The following is a 26,567-nucleotide window of genomic DNA, read 5'->3' on the forward strand; positions in this document are numbered from 1 at the left end:
CTGTTGTAAATAAATTCAATTTCATTGAAAGATTTCGATCATTTTTAAAATTGAAGGGGTTGCTAGATCTCTTCTAGATAAAAATATTAAGATACATATAGATAGATTCAATTGAGTAGGGGCAAATATTTTAACAGTTCCACATGAAACTACTTGGTTGAAAATAGTATCGAATAGAATTCATTTGAGTAATTTTTGAAAGTGTGTTTTCTTCAAGTAAGAATATTAAATAAAATAGAAGTTACATGGAGAAAAATTGAAAACGCATTCAGTGGATGTATGTTCAAAAGTTGATTAATAAAGATTAGTCGATTACTACAGAAAATAGATTGTTTTTCTGTTCTGTTTTTCCGTCAACCAGCTGTCGCCCTCATACGAACGACAACTCTCAAAAGTCGAACCTGTGCGTGCTAAGCACAAACGAGGTCTTATATTTCAATGTGTGATCAATAAACTTCAAAACACACCTTCAAGATACAAAAAATATCACTTCAAAATAAAATAATTTTTTTAGAAAAACTAGGGAAAAACGTTTCTTGAAGGTATTCTTTACATGTTTTAACCCAAAACTGAATACTTTTAATGAAAATTGAAAACCAATAAATTTCACACTACATTTTACTGGCCATATATCTCAAATATCAAAATGTATTCAGTTCATTTTTTTACACAGTGTAACGCGTTCTTTCATGAACCTTCATATGAAGATAAAATACAACTGTCAGATTAGGATCTAACTCAATCCACTGACATAATCAAAAGGAAACACGTTATGAACGAAAGGACGTGAAATAATTCGTTTAATGCCAGTTGTGGGCACCTTGATATGTTTCACTGGTTCTATACCTTAATTGTTAAAAACTTTATCCTTTCAAGGGTTATATTTTATGTTTTGTCCTAATAATAGAACTTGTAGGCGAAAAAATCGGTTCAACACGCCCTTAAATGCTAGTGAATTGAAATTTGATGAAGTTAGTTTCATTCACACGAAATCTTTTTCCATTCATCTGAGGTATTTCTGTGAAAAGGGTTCCAAAGGGCAAATATTATGAGAAAGATATTTCTTTCGGAGTGGGAGTAGGTTCTAATTCTACAGCAGTTCTTCGACTACAGGAAATAATTTGTTTTGTAAGTTCGCACCATATGAAAAACTTTTTTAATTGATAATTTTACGAAGAAAATTATTCTTTATAAAAAGTTTTGCATAGTCTTAAACTTTGAACGAAACCATCAGATTTGATGATTTCAGTCGTATATGCGGTTTCTCAAGAAATATGAATTACATCAAATTATATAGAAAAATTCTTTTTTGTAGAACTGTCATTGAAAGTGACATTTTTAGTGGTTGTCAAGAGTATTAAAAATGATGTGTACAAAATAGCGTGTAAAAAAAAAATTGTCATTTTATCTCTGATGACAGACAAGAAAATGTCACTTTTCATGAAATTACTTTTTTCCCCGGTCCCCGTGAAAAAAGTGAGTTATTTTTTCATATATATATATATATATATATATATATATATATATATATATATATATATATATATATATATATATATATATATATATATATATATATATATAAATATATATATCAAAAGGGAAAATTTTTGGACAGAACACTCAAAAAAGGGGGCAAACCGCGGACACGTGTTTCTGGCTAATGGCCTCATCAGCTCGGTGCACAAATTTTCCTTTTTGATTTATATCATACACACTCAATAACATCTTTATCTCTGTGTATACATATATATATATATATATATATATATATATATATATATATATATATATATATATATATATATATTTGTGTGTGTGTGGGTATATATATATACATAAGTAAAGGTAGAAATTTGATTTTTCAATATTAATTTTCAATATTAAATACTGTTAACACTAGTGTTAACACGTGTATTTCAAACACGATTTTTTTTCGCCAAATAGCAAAGAACAAAACATAGTTATTCAATTTTCAAGGAAGTTTTATAATGAACAATAGATATAGATACAATTGAATTGTTTTACAAATATATTATATACATTAATTACATTATTATTATTATTTATGAACCTCAATATGAAAAGTACAATCAGAACAACTGCTGATATTAATACCTTGTAATGTTGAAGAGCCTTGCAATACATTTGAACTATCTGAGCTGACAATTTCATGGGCATTAACATTTAATTCTTGAAGGGAAGATGACGATGCTGTAACGCACGAGCTAGCTATAGGGATTATTCTTTCAGCAATAGCTGAATAAGGAATATATTAATCGATGTAACCCTCAGCTACTGTTGTAGACTTTCATCCTCCGTGTTTCTCAATATCAATTATATTTGCTCCTACTGATTCTGCTGCAAAAAAGCAGAAGACATTCTGAAACAGTAAACTGTTTAAACCATTAGTTCCGGAAGGTTCAGAAACTCAGCAATGGTAGAGGGCATTTTTCCAAACGTATTTATACCAAATGGGTTGGCATTGATTTTATAATTTGAGTATTTCAGAAAAAAAAACGTTTTTTCCAACAATGCAAAAAGAACGACCTATTTTAATTTTTGTATTTGGAATTTGAATCAATGATTTATCCATTGATTTAATGTCTTTTATTAATGAATGGCACAGCTCTTCACGGCGGCAGGCTCCATATATTCAGAACAAAGTAGCAACTTTTATCATCAAATATTTTTCATCTGGCGCCTCATTTATAAACCTATGGACTTGTTCAAACGTAAATGTTTTTGATTTTTTGGGCCTATAACTTTCATTTTTTCTGCTTAAACAAATAACATTTTCTTGAAATATTTGCTCGTATTAACACCATTTTAACGAGCGCACTCGACTTTATTATTGAAAACTTGCTCCACAAAGTTGACGAGTTCCATATTTTTTATTTCTCTTCTAGATAGACTAAGAAGACGGTTTCGTTGAAACTTCCTTCGACTTTTTCAGGTCTACACCAGCTAAGAAAATTAGAATATGCGATGTCATACTGTTAGGCCAATTTTTTTGATAACAATTCAATTGAAGCTCTTTTTGCAGCCTCTTCATTATCGCCAAAACCACACAATTCCTCACTATCGTGAGGTTGACTTGAAAAACAGCTTATGCTGATAATCCGCCTGTTCATCTGATTTATTTTTGATCGATAAAGTCGATTTATTATTATTATAATTTTTTTTCACCGTAGTGTGCGCTGGTCAGGCCCTATCCCTCGAAGCCCCGATACATTCGGAAGGGCGCGCCAGCATTATCAACCAATGACCACTCCCCACACCGTGGGGTAAGTGATCATTGGGTCCGAGAAGCATGTACCCTGAGCAAGCGCAGTGAGCCAAGAATGACAGCCTTCTGCATCTGTGCGGATAAGATTTCTGCCTTAGTGCGGCAAGCCGGTATGATTTTAAGATTCGAGAGTAGAGAGGACATCATTCCACCAAGGACTCCAATAATCAGAACAACCATCTTGACAAAGTGATCTGGATAGAGTCTGCGGAGTTCGAAGAGAAAATCTCGATATTTTATCCGTTTTTCCTCCTCTTTCCTGACGATATTCGTCTCGCCAGGAGCTGAAAACACCACGACAAATATCGTTTCGCTCTGGTGGTCGAGAAAGACCACATCAGGCATATTAGCTTATATGAGCCTGAGGGTGGGGAACGAATGGTTCCAATAAATTGGCACTTCTCGTTCCCCACAACGGATTCAATATCCCCCGGAGTGTAGGTCAACACCGGTGTCTCGCCAATACCGTAAGAGTGCCGTAGATGGTAATATAGCACTCTTAGGGCCGCGTTATGTCGATGAATATAGGCCGAGACCGCATATGCTGGACATGCTGATAGCAAGTGCATTAGGGTCTCGGGCGCCACGCGGCAGGCCCTGCACCTTGTGTCAGGAACCTCTGTACCCATCACGCGACTGCGGTAGACTAAGGTGTTGAAGACACCATCCTGGCAAACTATGATGATGAACCCCTCAGTTTCCAACTTCAACCCACTCGACCTGAGAAAAGCGAACGTCAGCTTTGATAAGCCAAGGTCTCCAATGTTATTGAAGAAGACCCCATGCATTGGCTTATCCTTGTGTCTCCGCAGAAGTAAGGTGATCTCTGCGGCTTTCATCTGAGCTTTTTGCTGAACGGGTTCCAACTCGGGGACAGAGTTGTAGTCACCTCGTTCAGAGTCGAAAACTATACCGAGTTCATCAGCTGCTCGGGCAGCTGCCCTAAGGAGAAATGCTACAATTCCTGCTGTCTCATGGTCACGGACCAAGCAGAGAAGGGGATCCGAACTCCTGACGACTTTACAGGCTGTATCCAGTACCATTCTGTCATGTAGACACTCCAAACTCAAAAGTCCACGGCCTCCCTGTTGTCGGGGGAAGTAAAACCGTGGAACGGACGATTTGGGATGCAAACTCTTATAGAGATGCATCCTTTTCCGGGTCTTTACATCGAATTGATACAGCTCCTCCCGAGTCCACTTTACTACTCCAAACAAGTAGAGTAAGATTGGAACGGCAAGCATATTTGTTGCAGCAACTTTGTTCTTCCCCGACAGTTCCGATGACCAGATCTGTCGAAGTTTGTGCTGATACTTGCCGCGGAGAGAGTTTTTCACTGCAGTTACCTCTTGTGAGTGACGTTGTTCCACCCCGAGGTAAGTATACCTACGTCTCTCCGGCTTCCAGATGGTGTAAGATGCTTCCATCTACGAGCTGCACATTCTCTCCGTAGTCCCCGCATCGTCCTCTTTTGAGATGAACCATTGCACATTTGTCTATCCCGAATTTCACACCGATATTATTATTTTTATTATTATTATTGTTGTTGTTGTTGTGCGTTATGCAAGACATTAAAGACCAGCAAGAATAAAACGTATGAGCTGTTGTAAACAATACTGTTTGTTGGTAACCAGGTAATTCGGCGTCACCTGACACGACCACTTCACAGCAAATGCGATAACATGAAAATAGTTACGTGAAATCTGGGATGCACTGATAAACAAATGATTTCTTGAAAGCAAGAAATATTAAATATCATTTGACGTTAACTGTCAGAAGTAGAAAATGTGTTATTCGTTGGTGATAATTGGAACAGTTAACGTGAAGCAGCTGAAATATTCAACAACAGACATCCAGTGAAAAATATGCACCATACATCATAAACAAACGTCGAAAACCTGTTGCAAGTGAGAAGATAAAATTAAATGTAATGTTATCTGTTATTATGTTCTCTCATTTAAAGAAAGCTAGAAGATGATCCTTTTTTAGCTGCGAAAATATTTTTTTGTGCTGAAGCTATCTTTACGTCTAATGGAACTGTATTTTCGCAAAATTGTCGATTGTGGACTGACTCCAATCCTCACTTCACAATTAAAACTCGCGATTAATATTACTTCAAAACTAATATTTGGTAAGGTATTGACAAGGATAAAATAATCAATATGAGTTGCATGATTTTCTTCGTGATCTTCCAAGAGAAGAACGGTGACAAGTATGATTCCAATACGACAGTGCATTATATCGTAGTACGATGGAAATTGGGCGATATTTTGAAAATATCTTCAGTGGAAGGTTGATTCATAAATATCCACCATATGAATACTCCTGAGGAAGGTATTGTATAGTGAAACATGTGTTGTGGTTTTGTGAATTATTTCGTGAAAATCTCACTATAAACTGTTTTCGTCAAATATTTTACAGAATTTATCGTTACTAGTTATCAGGTTGAACGCCAACAATTCCGATCGGAGTATATGGGCATTATTGTGTATGCCTGAATTGTAAAGATCACTATTCATTCGGCGTTGGCTAGAAAAAGTTTCAGCTGCACTGGAAATTTTTTTAAGAAACCATTTTTTTCTAAAAATAATGATTTTTTTCAATTAACATAATGCAAAAAAGAAATTTTCAAATTGCTTATAAACAATGTATTTGTTTAAGATAAATTTATTAACAATAGCTGTAAAAAATTTAAAAAAAATATTATTAATTAGTTTTTAGCCATGAGACATTTAAACAATGAAAAATAAAAAAAATTGTAATGTATTTTTTATAAAATTATAATTTTCAATTGTTAATAAAAAATAGAAAATAACAATTTTTTTATTTTGGCAACGGTTATCTATTTTTTGCCTATCAAGGATAACTTCACCAAAGGAAAAAAATGCCAGGGTTTTAGTTTAATAATTATAGGGATTTTTATATTAACTTTCAATTCAGAAAAAGTTATTAATTAACAAATTTATAATTAACGTTAAAATTGGGATACAAATTTTTTGACTACGGATTATTGTTTATTGATGTATCCCAACATCATATGAATTTTTTCATTCCTTAATATCTACATTTAATATGTTTAAATATTTTTTTTTGTTTTTATATCAGAGTGACGAAAGGCGCGCGGAAGTCAGACTACCCGCTTTTGGCTCTATTTTCAGGGCTCTGTAAAAATTATAAATAATCGAGATACAGTTTCGGGAGTCGGGACTTTTTTCACGCAAATTCATTGGTCTTTTCAAATCTTTTTTCAAATTTCCAAAATTTCGAAAATTTTCCGAGATATTAAGAAAAACCAAAGCCCCATTTTTTTTTCACTTAATTGTTTATAACTTTTGTAATTTTTATCGGCGCGTTTTTGGACCTTTCCTTGAACTTTTTAGGCAAAAATACGAATCGAATGACACCTTGGTCGTAATTTTTGGACAGGGCTGAAACATGTCACCAAAAACAGCTAAATCGAGTACATGTGAACCAGACTACTAATTCAACTTCTACTAATGCACAAAAGAATTTCTAGTGGACAAAAACAGGTACATTGAAACAGTTTAAACTAAAAAAAAAATCGAGAACGTTTCCGGGCAGAGGCAGACCTATAGATTTATTCAGACTTTAATTGACGACACGAATTGCAAAAAAACAAATAAAATGAAAGGAGAAATGAAAATTTCTATGTATTTTACCACTTTCAATTGTAACTAACGTTACTGCGGTTTCGTCCTATATGGACATTCTCAAACTAATACAATAGTTTGTATACTAATACAATGAGTTTAGAGTTCATTGTATTAGTTTGAGAATGTCCATATAGGACGAAACTGCAGTAACGTTAGTTACAATAAAAAGTGGTAAAAAACATAGAAATTTTCATTTCTCTTTTCATTATGATCTCCTACCACGTAGTAACGGCTACATCCATCAATTTATTGAAACGAATAAAACATAACGGCATCCGGAAGTACCTCAAAAATATGGTCGGCAGTCAACCCGTTATTGGGAAACCTTGTATAAAAACATATATTTTAAAAAGTCATTTGAACAGTTTTTAACAATGTCGCAAATTTTCGAAGAACTTAACAACTGTCATGAAACATTCGCCACTTGTTCGGTGTACCTGAGCCTATAAACAGTTCAGCTCCCTGTTCTAGTTAACTCCTGATGAATAGATAGCGTCCACCTTTGTACAAATCGCCAGAATGATGACCGGCAGATGAGATAACAATTGACAATGGACTTCCTACGAGCGGACAGACATGCAGACAGCATTTATCTGTCTCCATCTGCAGACATTGTTCGCAATTTTGAGAGAAGTGATGTATGTGTCTCAATTTGGTCAGAAGAGACCGCAAAGTTGCGCCCATTACGGGTGATAATATCCACACCCAAATGAGGAATTCGGGATGACCTGGGGTTGCACACAAATAGGCCAATTAATAAGTGGTGACACTTTCTATTGTCTCAATAGTGATATATTGCCGTATCGTGAAGAGGTCAGCTTGCAGTAATTTAGTTTCGAGTTGAATCCGACGTTTCGATTGATTTATTCCACCATATTCTCGAGTCAAAAAATACTGTATACAATATCATAATAAAAATTATTTGTTATGAGTGGGTGATAGTAAAAACAGAAATGATGAAGATGGCAGTTACCTCAATATGTTTTTGAGCTCGCCAAAAATGAAATAATTTTGCACAATGAATACAATTAGAAGACTCGAATTAGAAACAAACTTCATCCATGTGTTTAATCGATGAAAAGTATTTCTTACGAAACTTAATACCTACGCATGTTGAAAAATAAACCTCGAGTGGGTTGACTGAAAGAATCCTGGATAATTAAGAATTCATTTTTTTTTAATTACGCTCATTCATTCAATGAATAAATTTTATGCCAATCGATAATTGAAATATTATTCAAGATCAGCTCTCGATAGAACATGTGAGAATTTTATAGCATTAAAAAAATATTGAAATCTAAAGGAAAAGTGTTGAATAATCAAGCAGTAAATTTTTGTCAGTTCTGTAACACATGAAATGTTCCTTAATATAGTTAGCAGATAATAATAATAATAATAGTAATAATAATGTTTATTCACGAATATATCATCACATACATAGGTTTCATTTAATAGAGAACAGAGTTGAACAAACAGACAATATCACAAAAGTGACTTGTGCGTGATAACATAAATATGACAGATGATAACAATAAACACTTAAATAATAATAATTAATGAAATATTACATTTTTACAATGACATGTTGAAATATTTCAATAATGAAATAAATAGTATTGAAATATCGACCAACCAGTTTTCAATAATTGGATTTGATGGAGAAGGTGTCATTATATCCAACTAAAATGTTCACAAATGAATAAACAGTCGAGCAGAACGAATGAAACAGAAGTACATAGAAAATATCATGTATATTTGTGTATTATTATGATTGCAAGATGTTATTTTTTAATTTTTTCAATTATTTGGTGAATTTCTCTCCGGTTCCTCTGATATACATAGGTTTTCAACTCTCTTTTGAATTTTGATATCTATTGTTGAATTTTTATTTCATCAGGAAGAGTGTTGAAAGCTCTTGGACCCAAAAATTGATGACTTTTCTGGACTACTGACTTGTTCATTAGCGGCTGGACGAATCTGTTTTTTCCTCTGGTAGAAAACGTATGATCCAGATTGTGAAGGTCAATTTTTTTGGGATACTGCAATATTCAGCTGTTCAAAATATATTTGTCTCAGATGAACGTTTTTGTCTCGTTATATAATTGATCACTGGAGTATCTATTTTCATTTAGAATAATTTTGTAGACTCTTCTTTGGGATACTTCCAATGCATCAAGGTAAGTTTTCTTGTTTAATCTAAATCAAACATCCCAATTACAAAAACTTCAAAATCGCCGTATGCGAATTATTCTAAAAGTAATAGATTCACTGAAATTGGAATTATGTTACAAACTTTGCGGTGGCTACCAGTTTCTTTACGGTTGTATTACTTAACTATGACATTCATATATAAAATTCTGAATAACTTATCACCCTCATATTTTTCTGAATTTGTTAGTTTAAATTCAGAAGTGCACAAATATGCCACAAGAAATTATACTGATTTGCATTATGCAGAAAAAATAGGCCATGAATTCTTTATTTTTCGAAGGGTTTGATGCATACAATAAATTACCAACTAAAAATTTTTATTTTCAATTTTGAACTATATCTGCATTTTGAGTTTTTTTATATGATTATTTTCAATTTCTATGTTAGTAATATGGTTTATATAATAATGTGTATTAGGATTACCTATTTCAATAAATATATTCTTCTTCTTCTTCAGACCCCGCACCAATCAAGAATATTGTATTTCAAGTGTGACTCAACAAGACTTTTGTACAAAATGATTTTTTGATTTTGGTCCAAGTACTCCGTCACATACTTAAATATATATAGGATGAATCACACTGTTTTTCAATAGATAGCTAATATACTGATTCCACCGAAGATGTGAATCTATGATGATTCCTAAATATTTATTTTTTTCTTTTGATTTTATTGTACATTTTGTTGAAGTGATATCAAACGTGGGAATAAATGTATCTTAACAGTTAAATGGTAGATAGTGTGTTTTTCGAAATGTATTGATAAGAGGTTATAGTCGAACCACATTTTTTATTTATTGAGGTCTGTTTGAATTTTATTCTTCAGGTCATACCAGTTGTTATCTGTATAAAAATAGACAGTACCGTCAGCAAAGCTTGTGATTATACCACTTTTTTTCCATACACAGTACGTCGTTGGGGTATATTGTGAATAATAATAAATGTAATGGATTTTGTCCGAATTGTTTTTACTTTGAATTTTAATATTTGCCCACGGCCTGTTAGATAATTCTTTAATCTAATATATAAAAATTTTGGTTGGTTGGTTGGTACGTGATAAACTTCTGCATCGCTCAACCGATCGTGATGAAACTTGACGTGTATAAGTGATTTTTCATAGAGAAGGTTTTTAGGCTATCAATTTTTCTGTAACTCGCCACTAGATGGCGCTGTAAAACATTTTTTCCGTTGATTCTGATTCTGTCAAAACATTGGAACAGCAGCGATACAACAACATAGTACTAGTAATTCATATAATGATCCTCTTATACCTATGTCTTCCAGTTTTCGTAGAAGAATGGAATGGTCAACGGTATGATGATTATTAACTTTAATCCAGTTACAGATGAACGAATCCTTTATCAAAACATTGGAGGGTATAAGCAGCCTGAAGCGCGTATTTTATTTCGTGTTACGGGTGTGGTCACAGAAGTGCCCGGCCCAATAAAGAAAACACCAAAATTTTGGAAAAAAAATGTATTTATTTTTCAACATAATCTTCTTGCAACTCTTCACTCTATTCCCAGTGACGTTCAATAAGTTCGATACCGTTTTTATTATAAGAACTGCCTTGCTCCTCAAAATAGCCATTAACTGCCGTAATCACTTCTTCATCGTTGGGAAATCTTTGACCACTGAGCCATTGTTTCAAGTTTGCGAACATAAAATAATCCGAGGGGGCTAAATCTGGCGAATAGGGTGCATGAGGTGGCAATTCAAACTTGAATTCGTTAACTTTGATCATTGCGATAATGGATTTGTGAGCTGGTGCATTGTCTTCATGAAACAAAACATATTTCTCAGCAGAATGTGGCCGTTTTTGCTTGATTTCTTCACTCAAACGTTGCAATAAGTTCACATAATACTCGCCGTTGATAGTTTTACCTTTTTTAAGATAGTAAATGAAAATTATCCCATGCGCATCCCAAAAAACTGATGCCATGACCTTGCCTTCAGATGAAACGGTCTTCGCTTTCTTTGGAGCCGGTTCTTCCTTTTGTGTCCACTGTTTTAATTGTTCTTATGTCTCGAGTGTAAAGTTTTATCCATTGTTGTGAAACGACGCAAAAATTCTATGCTGTGAAACTTCGTTAAACACTCAATTGAAACATATTCACGACACTGTTTCTTGTCGAGTGTGAGTAAACAGGGCACCCATCTTGCACACAGCTTTTTTGAAATGCCTACTGTGTCTGCTAGCTCGCGCACTTTCAGTCGACTATCATTCAGAACCGCTTTGTGTATTTTCTTCACCGTTTCTGGAGTCGTCACCTCATTTGTTTGACCACTGCTATGCTCGTCTTGGCAGCTCGTACGTCCTCGTTTAAACTCTGCTAACCAACATTTTACCGTAGTAAACGAAGGAGCAGACTCACTCAGAGTAGAATTCAATTTAGCTTTCCGATTAGTTGGGATGAGGCCTTTCAAATAAAAGTATTGTACCACATAACCATGACCAATTTTCTTCATTTTCACAAATTCACCGAAAACGTTCGCTATTGTTGGCTGCCAAACAAATACTAAACAACGCAGCCACTTCAAACTTGAAACATATTCTTTGTAGATTATGTACTTTCTAATAACGTGATATTTTTCAAACAACTACCGCCATCTCTAGGTCAGGCCGGGTACTTTTGGAACCATCCTGGTATTAAGATTAAGGGATATTTGTGAGTGTAACTTGTTTTCATTCTGAGGCTGTCACTCTCAAGTGTATAGAGGTCTTAGACTGTTGAGATTTTGTGTCGTTTGAACAGTTCTCTCCACTGTTCAACTTTACAGATGTATCTCAAACCTTTTTTATGTTTAATCAATACACTAGCAGATACGTATGAACGACATACTCTCCAGATCGCGATCACATACCTCATGTGTGATTCTATCAAAGCAAAGTACCTATACAGTACTGGCAGCGGTAACCCAAGTCGTCAGAGATCTATCTGATTGCATGACATCCAGATGCTAATTTTCCACATAAAGATTCAATTCGACATTCGAGCGTAATTTGTGCCGAGATGTTTAGTGATATCAATTATATAGAATGAGAAAAGTAATGGTCCAAGAACTGAACCCTGCCGCACTCCGCACCTTATTTCTCTCAAATTAGACTCAATGCCATAACGAATATTTTCTTTGCGATGTTTTGAATATGTCCACCTCCATTTCTGAGATCATAAAATTCGAGCTTTCGAGGCGGTACTCCATGATTTATACAATCAGAAGGCTATAATAAATTACAGGATACTGCCGCACCCTTGTTAATGTTTACATACATCCTCGACATCATAAGGTTCTTTTGCTTGATTGAAAACCTAATTGCTCTTTAGTTATTGTCTTTTTCAGTGGGAAAACTTGAGTAAAAGTTTGCCAACCATCATTCAAGACAATTTTTTCTCAGACAACCCGTCAGTGGTTCCAACCCGTTATGCATTTTAATTAATATTTTACGATCAACCGTTTCAAACGCACGTTTGAGATCTGAAAATACTGCCACAGTGTACATGCCTTTACTCATTTTGTCTTTCCATTCAGTAACTGTACGCTGAAGTGTGGATTCGCACTTCACGGATGAATGTCTGGATCGAAAACCTGATTGGTTTGTGAATAGTATGCTTTTTTCATTGAAATATTCCAACAGTTGTTGATATACTATTGATTCTAACAATTTTTCAGTGCAAAGTAAAGTGTTAATTGGCCGATATTCATCAGATTTTTTTGTGTTTGGAACTTTTTTGATAGGCATAATTGTACTGGTTTTCATATCATCTGGAAAACTACCATTTTGTAACGAGGTGTTCACAAAATGACACCACACATGTCCCATTACATCAAAACTACTTTTTATAATTTTGCTCGATACTGCATCTAATTCTGATCCTTTCTTTGCTGAATTGGATTCAATTACTTTCAATTCTGGAGAGTTGGTATTTTAAAATCACTGAAACCCTCTTTATCTACGTATCTACTTAATATCTTTAATATCAGAAATAATGTATGTAATACTATTTACAAAAAATGAATGAAAGTTTTCCACATTAAACGTGGGTTATGTTTATTGCTGTCAATCTGATTAACATAAAATTGACTTTTCTTCACCTTTATAATATTTACGAAAGCATTACATTTATTTTTATAATTATGCCAATTTACATCATTGGCATTTCTTTTTAATAACTTGCAAGCAAAATCTCTTTCTTTACTCAGCCTTCTGATTTGACCATCATACCAAGGCAGATCTTCTTCGTGAAAAGTAACTGTTTTTAAAGGTGCGATTTCATTTAAAATGTTTTCACAATTTTCTTTAATATAATTATAAATCTGATTCACATTTGTATTGTAGAATGAAAAGTTACAAACTATTAAATTAAGATTAATGTTGAACAAATCTTTTTCTAAGTTCCTAACATTTGTGTTTGTTTGTTTCTGTAATTCACTCTTTCGCTATAAAAATATTTAACAGATATTAATAGGTGATCCATGAGTATAGGTTCATCGAAAACAGTTACTACAGTGATGTCCCAATTGGTTAACACATAATCAATTAAGGTAAATTGTAGGATGTAGCCGTTACAACGGGGTAGGAAATCATAATGGAGAAAAGAGAAATGAAACTTTCTATGTTTTTACCACTTTCATTTCTAACCAAGGTTACTGCAGTTTCGTCCTATACGTACATTTTCAAACTTATACAAATACAGTTTATTGTATAAATTTGAAAATTGTACGTATAGGACGAAACTGCAGTAACGTTATTTACAAATAAAAATGGTAAAAAACATAGAAAATCAATTAAGGGCTTACTGTTATTAGTAATTCTTGTAAAAGTTGTTACTTTCCGAGATATACCATATGTATTAAAACTTCCTTTGATCTTTTTGACATAAATTGCCTTAGATTAGTAAAATTCAAATTGAAATAACGGACTAATTCTATGCGAAGGTTTTTACAGAACAAATGCTTTCCAGATGTTCCAAGAATGTAGAATGACTTAAACTTACACCAATAATTGTTTCTGTGAATAAATGTTTCATAATGTACGAATTGGATTCCTCTTCATATGTAAATAACAAGGCCTTCAGTGTATCTAGAGTCTGAATCACATCTAACAAGTGTATAATTACTAATTTCCAGTTCAAAATCGTGAATATCAGTTGTTGTTCTAGATTCACTGAGCAGAATCACTGCAGGATTGCAACAGCAAACATCTGCTATTAATTGAGTTATATTTGATAATAAACCTTCAATATTCAAATATACTGTCTGAATTATATTCTAGTTTAGTGCAGTTCCGGATTAGTTTTTTGACTTATTTTGTACATTCTGTTTGTTGATAATTTTGGGAATCCTGTATATATTTTATACATTTCAAGTCACCGCCTGCATTAATAAGGGAGTTCAGTTTTACTTTTAATTGTTTGTAGTAATTCTAACTTTTATGTCTCAACAAACTAAACAAGCTAAACAGCTGAAATTGTGAACATATGTTCGAGACGAGTATACCAATATAGAAAAATGAAAAAATCTCTAATCGAATGTACGTATCCTGCGAAATATTAACATCCACCTAATATTTTTAACAGTCCACGTACATATTAGAAAATAAATATGTCGTACGTACTGCCTATTTACTTACACAGTAGGTTCTGGTGAATGCCTGCCAGAAAACAACTACTTCCCCGGTTGATTCAATGTCCAGAGTGGTACTAGCCAGGAAAGTTGTTGTTTTCTGGCAGGCATTTATCAGAACCTACTGTGTGGGTACGTGATGATGACAACTTGATTAGCGAAATGTGCGTTAAGAGAAGGTATTTTTGCTCTGATGTAAGAAAAGCGTTTTCAATAGGTTAAGTTTAAGTTGCATTCACCTTACTGGTCGATTTAGAGAAATGTTTCTGGGTGTGACTAGGATTCAAAGGGTTTAGGTTAGGTTGAAACTTCATTTTTGCTTTTTTTTTCATTATCGTTAGTTGTGGCCGTATACTGTTTGACTACTTTTTCTAATGAAGAATGTAAACAAATTTCAATTAGGTCGTGAGGATTGAAGTGATTTTTTGCCATTTTTTTTGATAGATTCTGCCAATTATAAGAAATATCTACTGTAATTTTTCTGGGTGTATATGTGGTATGAAATCTATCCTGATATTACTGTGTTGAAAAAATTTCTGCAGTTGTGAATATTTAGTTGCATTCAAAACTTTCGGTGAAATACACACCTGAACCAAATCAATACGTCATGAATCGAAATTCTTTGAGTAACAAGTTTTATAACCCAGTTGAATCTTTCCAAAATTTTCTCCATTTCAACCAGATTTACTCTTGAATAGAACAATTTTCAGTAAGGCTAGAAAAGTAAAGATAGTTTTAAGAATCTTAAAACACGTTCAAGACCAATAATGAAATTTGTTAAAATTCACTAGTACCTAATTCGGATCCCAGGTAATAAAAATATGAAACTTTCCTCAGTTCAACTTCGTATGAGTATTTTTTTCAATTGTGGCTCTACAAAAAATGTCATGCTTGGCGAAAGATAATTTTTCTTAATCTAAATTCAAAACAAAATGTAAACCATCGGAGACACACTGTATGTTCAATAAGTATCTTTCTTAAATCATCTGCACATTAATATCCTTCACCCTGTACTCAACATATACGTTGCCATTAATGCCAGTAAAAGCATTTGAGGACGAGTAACAAGATCCCGTATTATATGGTACTTACAGCCCTAATATATCTTTTGAGCGTTTATCAAAGAATCTCCAGTCTCTCTTGTTGTGTAATGTACACCTCTAATGCCAAAATGGGGATTAAGCTGCTGTTGAATACAGCAACATGATCATATCTAGGCAGAAGACATCTCAGCACAAAACGAAAATGGTGTTGAATAATGGTTAGTTTGGTGGGAATGTTTTGCATTATTTTCCACCCATTTTGTCACTTATGTTAATTTCATCAACCAGAACAGATTGTTATCACACGATTGAAGGTCATTTCGCTTCATTAAATATGAGAGGCCGTTTTTTTTGATCCACCGCTAGGATTATAAAATGAAACATTAACCAAAAAAGTCTCAGGTTTTCTGTCAGTGTCGGAAAACGTACGTCAAAGAAACACTGAATTTTATTCTTGATCAAAAGTGTCTCGGTTTCTACTTAGCAAGATATTCCTACGGTTATAATTTAAAAGCGATAATTTTCAAAAAATAATAGTTTTTGGCCTACTATTTCTATTAAACAAAAAAATGAAAAAATTCCGAAGAAAGGAAGAACCGAATCAACTTCAGTAAAAACTGTGCGAACATGTGTAGATCATATACAGGGTGGGTCATGGAAAACTTGACATGGAGGTTTTGGGTACTAATCTTGCAAACCCTAAAAAACGCTCAGACAGGTCGATTTTTATTGGGAGGGGGACAGTTTTTCCCCCATTTACAGCGTCGTCACTTCAACCCTGGAGAGTGAATTGTTTAAAAGATCTTGGAATTCTCTAAAGAACAATGTATTTTTTTTTAATTTGGACGAACCATATTGAATTTAGGGTTAAAGTTATTTACTTTATTCTTATGTTAGCATATGCTCGAAATGGACACCTCCAGCTTCCATGCAATAATAAAGATTCTGCTGGAAAGGTTTTCGAACATTGTGGAGCATTTCTGGAGTGATTTGGCGAAATTCATTTGTGATTCGTTGCTGTAAATCTTCGAGAGATACAGGAGCAGTACAGTTAATTCTGCTTTTCAAATGACCCCACAGAAAGAAATCTAACAGCGAAAGGTCTGGTGATCGTGGTGGCCATTCGATAGTGCCCCGCCTCTAAATCCAGTGATCCGGAAAAGTCTGATCTAAATACGGCCGAACAGGCAGAGTATAGGGCGGAGGATACCCATCTTGTCGAAATATCAACAGATCCTCCCGATAATTGTGATCAATTTCAATAATATCACTGAGAAGGGGATCAATAGTATCTTCCAGAAGCTCCAGATACATTTGTCCGGTTAAAATGCCTTCTAAAAACAATGGGCCAACATTACGGTCACCAAAATTTCCAGCCCATACATTTAATTTTTGTGGACGTTGAGTATGCACTTCATGAAAAATGTGAGGATTTGAATCGGCCCAATAGCGACGATTATGGCGATTAACCGTGCCATTTAGAAAAAAAGAACATTCATCACTGAAGCAAATGTTGAAAACAAAATATGGATTTTCCACCGCTCGTTCCCTAACCAACTCGCAAAATTGCAAGCGTCGATCGAAATCGTCTTCATTGAGTTTTTGCGTTAATTTAATCTTGTAAGGATGCATTTTTTGGGTTTTTAAAATACGCCGAACGCTAATTCGTGACACCCCGGAAACAAATGCTATCAGAAGGCTATAAATTACAGGATACTGCCGCACCCTTGTTAATGTTTACATACATCCTCGACATCATAAGGTTCTTTTGCTTGATTGAAAACCTAATTGCTCTTTAGTTATTGTCTTTTTCAGTGGGAAAACTTCAGTTAAAGTTTGCCAACCATCATTCAAGACAATTTTTTCTCAGACAACCCGTCAGTGGTTCCAACCCGTTATGCATTTTAATTAATATTTTACGATCAACCGTTTCAAACGCACGTTTGAGATCTGAAAATACTGCCACAGTGTACATGCCTTTACTCATTTTGTCTTTCCATTCAGTAACTGTACGCTGAAGTGTGGATTCGCACTTCACGGATGAATGTCTGGATCTAAAACCTGATTGGTTTGTGAATAGTATGCTTTTTTCATTGAAATATTCCAACAGTTGTTGATATACTATTGATTCTAACAATTTTTCAGTGCAAAGTAAAGTGTTAATTGGCCGATATTCATCAGATTTTTTTGTGTTTGGAACTTTTTTGATATGCATAATTGTACTGGTTTTCATATCATCTGGAAAACTACCATTTTGTAACGAGGTGTTTACAAAATGACACCACACATGTCCCATTACATCAAAACTACTTTTTATAATTTTGCTCGATACTGCATCTAATTCTGATCCTTTCTTTGCTGAATTGGATACAATTACTTTCAATTCTGGAGAGTTAGTATTTTAAAATCACTGAAACCCTCTTTATCAACGTAGTCGATGTGACAGGTGAATCCAATATCTTCAATATCAGAAATAATGTCTGTAATACTATTTACAAAAAATGAATTAAAGTTTTCCACATTAAACGTGGGTTATGTTTATTGCTGTCAATCTGATTAACATAAAATTGACTTCTCTTCACCTTTATAATATTTACGAAAGCATTACATTTATTTTTATAATTATGCCAATTTACATCATTGGCATTTCTTTTAAATAACTCGCAAGCAAAATCTCTTTCTTTACTCAGCCTTCTGATTTGACCATCATACCAAGGCAGATCTTCTTCGTGAAAAGTAACTCTTTTTAAAGGTGCGATTTCATTCAAAATGTTTTCACAATTTTCTTTAATATAATTATAAACCTGATTCACATTTGTATTGTTGAATGAAAAGTTACAAACTATTAAATTAAGATTAATGTTGAACAAATCTCTTTCTAAGTTCCTAACATTTGTGTTTGTTTGTTTCTGTAATTCACTCTTTCGCTATAAAAATATTTAACAGATATTAATAGGTGATCCATGAGTATAGGTTCATCGAAAACAGTTACTACAGTGATGTCCCAATTAGTTAACACATAATCAATTAAGGTAAATTGTAGGATGTAGCCGTTACAACGGGGTAGGAAATCATAATGAAGAAAAGAGAAATGAAACTTTCTATGTTTTTACCACTTTCATTTGTAACCAAGGTTACTGCAGTTTCGTTCTATACGTACATTTTCAAACTTATACAAATAAAGTTTATTGTATAAGTTTGAAAATTGTACGTATAGGACGAAACTGCAGTAACGTAAAAATGTAAAAATGAAAAAAATCCGAAGAAAGGAAGAACCGAATCAACTTCAGTAAAAACTGTGCGAACATGTGTAGATCATATACAGGGTGGGCCATGGAAAACTTGACATGGAGGTTTTGGGTACTAATCTTGCAAACCCTAAAAAACGCTCAGACAGGTCGATTTTTATTGGGAGGGGGACAGTTTTTCCCCCATTTACAGCGTCGTCACTTCAACCCTGGAGCAGTGAATTGTTTAAAAGATCTTGGAATTCTCTAAAGAACAATGTATTTTTTTTTTAATTTGGACGAACCATATTAAATTTAGAGTTGAAGTTATTTACTTTATTCTTATGTTAGCATATGCTCGAAATGGACACCTCCAGCTTCCATGCAATAATAAAGATTCTGCTGGAAAGGTTGTCGAACATTTTGGAGCATTTCTGGAGTGATTTGGCGAAATTAATTTGTGATTCGTTGCTGTAAATCTTCGAAAGATACAGGAACAGTACAGTTAATTCTGCTTTTCAAATGACCCCACAGAAAGAAATCTAACAGCGAACGGTCTGGTGATCGTGGTGGCCATTCGATAGTGCCCCGCCTCTCAATCCAGTGATCCGGAAAAGTCTGATCTAAATACGGCCGAACAGGCAGAGCATAGGGCGGAGGATCCCCATCTTGTCGAAATATCAACAGATCCTCCCGATAATTGTGATCAATTTCAATAATATCACTGAGAAGGGGATCAATAGTATCTTCCAGAAGCTCCAGATACATTTGTCCGGTTAAAATGCCTTCTAAAAACAATGAGCCAACATTACGGTCACCAAAATTTCCAGCCCATACATTTAATTTTTGTGGACGTTGAGTATGCACTTCATGAAAAATGTGAGGATTTGAATCGGCCCAATAGCGACGATTATGGCGATTAACTGTGCCATTTAGAAAAAAAGAACATTCATCACTGAAGCAAATGTTGAAAACAAAATATGGATTTTCCACCGCTCGTTCCCTAACCAACTCGCAAAATTGCAAGCGTCGATCGAAATCATCTTCATTCAGTTTTTGCGTTAATTTAATCTTGTAAGGATGCATTTTTTGGGTTTTTAAAATACGCCGAACGCTAATTCGTGACACCCCGGAAACAAATGCTAACTTTCTTGTGCTCAAAGTATGGTCAAACTCAACATGGCCCAGCATTGCCACTTGTGTTGCCTCATTTGTTACTGGTGGTTCGATTTGCCGTTCTTTATTTGCTTCAGATGCAGTTGCGTGAAATTAAATCGAAAACTTACTTTCGCGAAATATTCTTCCCATGTTTCTGATTGAACAGTTCAGCGGCTCTCGCAGCACAACGTCTATTTCCACAGTACAGTTCAATTAACTCAACTCTCTCTGCAGTTGTGTAAACCATTGTTCCATTAGCAACAGTTTACAGCACTCACTACTAGTAATAATGTAGATATCACTTTTAACATAAAAATGAGAAATAGTAACAGAATTTTTAACCATTTCTCAATTGTAACAGTCCTCTTATCAGAGAATAACTAAAAAATTAACAAAACAGTAGCATAAGAAACAAATGAAAGAGTTCCAAATACATTCCAACTGAGCAGTGGCGTACAACAATTTGTTGCTATTAACAATATTGAATAATTTAATTATCGCAAAGAACTCTCTTAAATACGTCCAAATTTAAAAAAATATACACCATTGTTTAGAGAATTCCAAGATCTTTCAAACTATGTGCGACCTATTCCCTATTAAATTTCAAGGGTTGTTTTCCTCCCAATAAAAATCGACCTGCCTGATCGTTTTTCCGGATTTGCAAGATTAGTACCCAAAACCTCCATGTCAAGTTTTCGATGGCCCACCCTGAATAGAAGTTTCTTCAAAAACAAATTGAAATAAAAATCAATTGAATAAATTGCACGGAAAACACTTTTCCCATTCAATTTGTACTCCAAGCATTCGTAATATAATCGAAACAAATATCATCTACAATAACGCTACACTACTTAATATACTGGATGTCCGAAAAGTCTCAATACCGTCTAATATCTCCGAAAGTGAATGAAGATGGAAAAACAAAACCTTAGCGAACTACTTCTTTACGCATTAAATTCACCTTCGCAGGGGCGGTATCAGGAGGCTGCATCCCGAAATCTTGAAGCTCATTTTAAAAGCTTTGAAGAAACAAATATCTCTGCACAAACGGTCACTCGTTTCTGAGCAATAAAGAAGATCAATAATGAAGTCCAGTCGTGAAAAAAAGTTTCAGGACAGTAAGTGAAATTTCACCTCTTTCATATAATATATTGTGTAGCAATCCTGTGAACGCTATCTGAATCAATTCCATAACAAATGTTTGGAGTACAAACAGAATAGGAAAAAGTGCTGTATAGAGATGAAGAAATAGGAAGCCAAACATTTCTTTCCCAAAAATTAGTCTCTCCTAAAAATAAACTCCTTCCAATTTTAACAAGACTCCTATGGGTGGAATTCAATCTGTCTAAAAAAATCTGTTTTTCCGTTAATCAGCTGTCGCCCCCATTCGAACGACAACTCTCAGAAGTTGAGAAACTTGTGCGAGCTAAGGACTAACGAGGTCTTACCTTTTAACGTGTGATTCCTAACACGGTTGCAGAATCATTCCAGCTTCAACCAGATATATTCTCTCGAGAAAAATATCTGGTCGAAGCGGGAATCGAACACACGACCTTCCGATCGTGAGTCGGACGCACTACCACCGCGGCCAATTCCACAGCCACAATGAATCAAATGAGCGAATGAATGTCATTACGTATTGTCATCAATGAAATTAGTAGATTCAACTCATCCGCGACAAAAAATCGTAATTTTTTTTTAATAAAGTAAGTTCTTTATCTTGTAATGTTATCCAGATTAGTGCTGAAGAGGCAATGAGGCATCGAAATATCAGATGTCCGCCATTGAGGATGACAGTGTTCCATGTAAGTGAAATTTCACCTCTTTCGCATACTATATTGTGTAGCGATCCTGTGTATGATATCTGATTCAATTCTATAATGAATGGTTGAAATACAAATTGGATAGGAAAAAGTATTTTTTTGTATAATTAAATATCCATTGAACGAAAGTCAATTTTTGTGGAGGAAAGACAGTTTTTTCGACCTTCTTTGGGTATTTTCACCATCTAGAATCTATGAGAGATTGAAAATCATGAGTAACTTGCATGTCATTCGCAAGTTCATTATGTTTTCTATATCCAATGTGAATTATTTGTATGAATCAATCATAGTGTAAATTATCACGAACTTTCGGAGAACGATATGTCTATAACAGACATCACAGAAATCGATGACAATATCACTGACGAATAGATATAGTTTCAGCAAGATGTAATATCTCAACTCTTTGCAGTCCCAGTTAGTCTTATATAGTGGATGCAGGTACCAAATAATAGCCTCGCGAGTATGTCATGTGAGTTGCTCAGATGATGGTGTCGTTTGACCAGTGCTACGAATCGTACGTTAAAAAATAAGATCCCATGAATCCTTGACTTATAACCAGAAAACTGATCTTTCAATCAATAAAGCTCATATCTGAATATTCTAAATGAATTTTCACAAATTTCATCATAGAAATAGTTTTATTCATCACTAAAATTTTCACACATACATAATTACAAGACTAAATACGTGAGAAAACTTATTGGACTAGTCAAAAGTAAAACGCTAAAAGCAAAACAAAAATGTTTGAGGGTTTGTCCACCCTCTTTTGGGTGGACTTTTTCATCCTCTTGACTTCCACAACATAGGCCGAAAATTACAAACAATCAAAAAGTGACTGAACTCTCACACCTTTCACTAAGGAACATCTGAAACTAATGACGATTCCTAACCGGCTACAGCTAAGTCATCTTCATGAAAGAACTATAGAAAGAAGTTATTGAAATCCAAAATTACCTTTTCAAATTCTACAAAAAAATTCCACTTCGTTCAATCGTATGTTTTTTTTCCTTCTCCAAAGTATTGACTGGCAAAATACTTAACACCTCTTCTGAAACTACACATTAGTAACACAAAATCGAACATAAAACATTCCAAGAATTTGTAAAATGTAAACTGGAATAACAAATTTTACAATAGCGCCAGAGGATATCTGGCAAATCTGTTTACTGAAAAATTCTTGACTTTTACATTGAACAAATTTTCTACAACTCTTAGTAGAGCCATGTATCATTGAATTTGTTTTCGTTGCATCAACTGCCATTAAAAAAGATATTTTCGAAGAACTTCCCTCATCTGCAAAGACTACCACTGATTCGGATAACAATAAGATCAAATAAGAAGATTATTGCCAAATGCAGTTCTGAAATTGGAGTAGAATATAGACCTGATTTTATGCACAATTGGACAGTGAATCTTGTTTTTGGCGAGCATTTCCTCTATTCCTGGTCATCTGATACGGCAATTCAAATCCCATAATACTATGAAAATATCTTGTTTCGATGGACATAACAATAACAGAAAAGAATAAACAGGAAAGTTAAGGGCTTCTAGGGGAAATTTCGATTTTTTATTTATCTGATAGCATTGTCCTGGGATTTGTTAGAAAAGCTTAAGTAGTGAGATTTTGTCGTTCTTCAATTGAGCAGAGAAAGTTCAAGCGAAAAGAAAGATCGCAATCGTGGGAGTAATAGGTAGAAACCGAATTTGATAGAAATATGAATCAGTTTTTTGGAAATTGTAATTCATATTTCAACTCAGGTGTATTAATTTGGTGAATGTTCCTTCGCTGTTTTTCATTATTACAAAAGTGGCATTCGAATACGCAGAAATTAATGAATTGTTTCACATTAACCTTAATACACAGTGAGGACGTAAAAAGTCCTTTCCCTCCCTTAACTTTTGAAAGGAACAATCTATCGAGGTCGGGTTATATTCAGGTGAAAAGGTAGGGAAACCAAAATCCTACCATAATTTAATTTTAATGTTTGTATGGCAACACTGAATAGCTGTCATCCATAAACATTTGACAGATCTGCGAAAACGAATGGCGTCACTAGACCACATCAAAGATTTTAGGACCAAAAAGTGAGTTCTTTTGCGTTTATTTCATTTGTTTTACAAAGAAAGGCGCAGCATGAATTGATAAATTGATATGTTGTATTGTTTCGCATATATTTAACATTATTGTACGATAATATTGATGTTATAATGTTTACGCGAAATAGTTGTATTTTCTATGACAAAATGTTTTGATAGAGCTACTTGTGGAGGCTTTGAAAGAGACGGCTCTTTCATGGCACGAAAATTGGCTCTTTCAATACACTACAAACGTTTAGTTTCAAATTGGTGTATTTTCAATATTATATTTACTTCAAGCTAAATAAACTGCCGCAATAGGAGAGGCTGTAAAGGAGGGTCTTGCCGAAAACCAATCTATAAATAAAACGGCATCAACCTTTGGCATATTCAGGGCCTATTTGGCGAAAATTATTAAAAAGGCTCAGAATTCTGAGGAGGAGTATGTGTTACTTAAACAAAAGCATTTTTTCTAAACATCAAAAAGACTTATTGGTTTCATATTTGAAAACTGCGTCTAAAATGTGCCACGACTTAACGAAAAAACAAACAAGAGAGTTTACACTCCAGTATATGCTGTGGCAAATGCTGTCCAGCAAAATGGAATGTTGACAAAATTGCATCTTTGGAATGGCTTCGAAAATTCATGATGAAGCAAAAAGACCTGAGCATCAGAAAGCCTTAGAGCACTTCTTCGTCCAGAGCGGCAAGCTTCAGCAAGATAAACGTCAGCACATTTTTTGAGAAACTGACCAACCTTTACGAAAAGCATAATTTCCAACCACATATGATTTTCAATGAAGACGGAACAGGAGGCGGTACCGTTTCAGCCCCTCCTAGAGTCATCGCTGAAAAAAGAGTCAAAACAAATTGAAAAAGTTACTTCTGCTGAACGAGGTACGCTCGTGACGAATTTTTTTTATTATTACTGCAGGTGGTACTCTACCACCCGTGTTTATATTTCCACGGGTAAATTATAAAGAGCACATGTTGAATAATGGGCTTTCTGGAGCATTGGATTTAGCATTGCCTATTGCCTATTTAGCAGCTTTTAGCCTAACATATTTTCTAACGATGCGTAGGTACCTTGCATCATATTTGACCGACAGACCTAATTCAGCTTCTTCAGATAATTCTACACCAGAAAACTTGAGACCGACAACACCTCAGAACAGCACTTTCCATAACAACACTTCAGAAGTTCAAAGAACTCCAATTGTCGAACAAGCAGATAGTTTATCAAAAACATAGCTTTGACGTCAACATCACAAATCGAAAGCCCCGGAAAAAACCTAGAAAAGTTGGTGTTAAGAAAATGTCTACAAAACAAAATATAAAAAAGTTCCAAGGCACAGGATGTATCCACTGATTCCGGCGCCAACATAGGTAGGTTTTCTTCATTTCCAAGCTCAGATGATGAAATTAATCTATTGGAATTGAAAAACAAGAAGATTACTTCACAGCAAGATGAAACTTATTCTATTGTGTGTAATGGAGAATACTCTAAGAGAAAAGTAGAATGGTACCAGTGTAAGATTTGTGATTATTGGGCACATTAGTCTTGTTGCATTAAAGGTGTTACAAATTTCTTTTGCCAAAAATGTTACTAGTTAATTATGTCACAAGGAGACTGATTGGTAAAAAATTATAATTGTATCAAGATGCTCAAGAATATTGTAAGATTGTGATTTGAAACTGATGAATAACTGTGATTTTAATAGAACTAAGCAATATTCAACTCGGCTCTTTCATAGCACATGCCCAGCTCTCTCATACACATGTTGCTTTGAAAGAGCCGATTTCCCTTTTTTTTAAGTTGCCATATTACTAATTTCTGTCATTGTTTCTCATTTTATTTTGATTGGATCTGTTTAAAATATGTTTAAAATCTGTTTTTCCGATAACCAGCTGTCGCACCCCTATGAACGACAACCATCAGAAGTCGAAACTTGTGCGAGCTGAGGATTAACGAGGTATTACCTTTTAACGTGTGATTCCTAACACGGGTTGGACGATAGCAAGTGAAGATCGATCGTTCAGACTAGGGCTTGAACCACCGACCAACACGGCAGTCAATTCGAGTGAGTGAACAAAGCATCCACGCCGAACCGCTTGGCTATCGACCGACCGTCATGGATAACCATGACTATCAAACTAATCATTTACAAAAAGCTATTTCATTCAATAACCGTCACCTGACGTTCAGTTTTTATATGTTTTTCAAAACTGGCTCTTTCGTACACACTCTCCCCTATTAATTTTACTACGTTTTGGCATAAAAGTTATTGTGGTCACGTAGCCTAGTGTGAAGAGGGCAACATCAACTTTTTTTTAATGTTAAGGGGGTTTTGAAAACCTTCCAATTCTCTATACAACACTGCTGTATTTGTGAAAATCGGCCAAGCCGTTTCAAACTGACAAGTGTTTGAAATTTGCTCC

The 26,567-nt window shown here is 34.4% G+C and overlaps 1 long non-coding RNA gene across 1 annotated transcript; it reads right to left on the minus strand.

Annotated features, from left to right (window-relative positions):
* Nucleotides 1–8,410: 8,410 nt before the first annotated feature.
* LOC141482518 (uncharacterized) lies at nt 8,411–16,354 on the minus strand. Its single transcript, XR_012465573.1, has 3 exons — nt 15,593–16,354; nt 15,386–15,513; nt 8,411–9,159 (listed from the first exon to the last, which is right to left on the minus strand). It is a non-coding gene; the product is annotated as an uncharacterized lncRNA (long non-coding RNA).
* Nucleotides 16,355–26,567: the final 10,213 nt, after the last annotated feature.

This window comes from Leptinotarsa decemlineata, unplaced genomic scaffold (assembly GCF_025532065.1).
Source record: "Leptinotarsa decemlineata unplaced genomic scaffold, Ldec_3_MD MMD2_tig00001393_RagTag_RagTag, whole genome shotgun sequence".
Taxonomy (NCBI): Eukaryota; Metazoa; Arthropoda; class Insecta; order Coleoptera; family Chrysomelidae; genus Leptinotarsa; species Leptinotarsa decemlineata.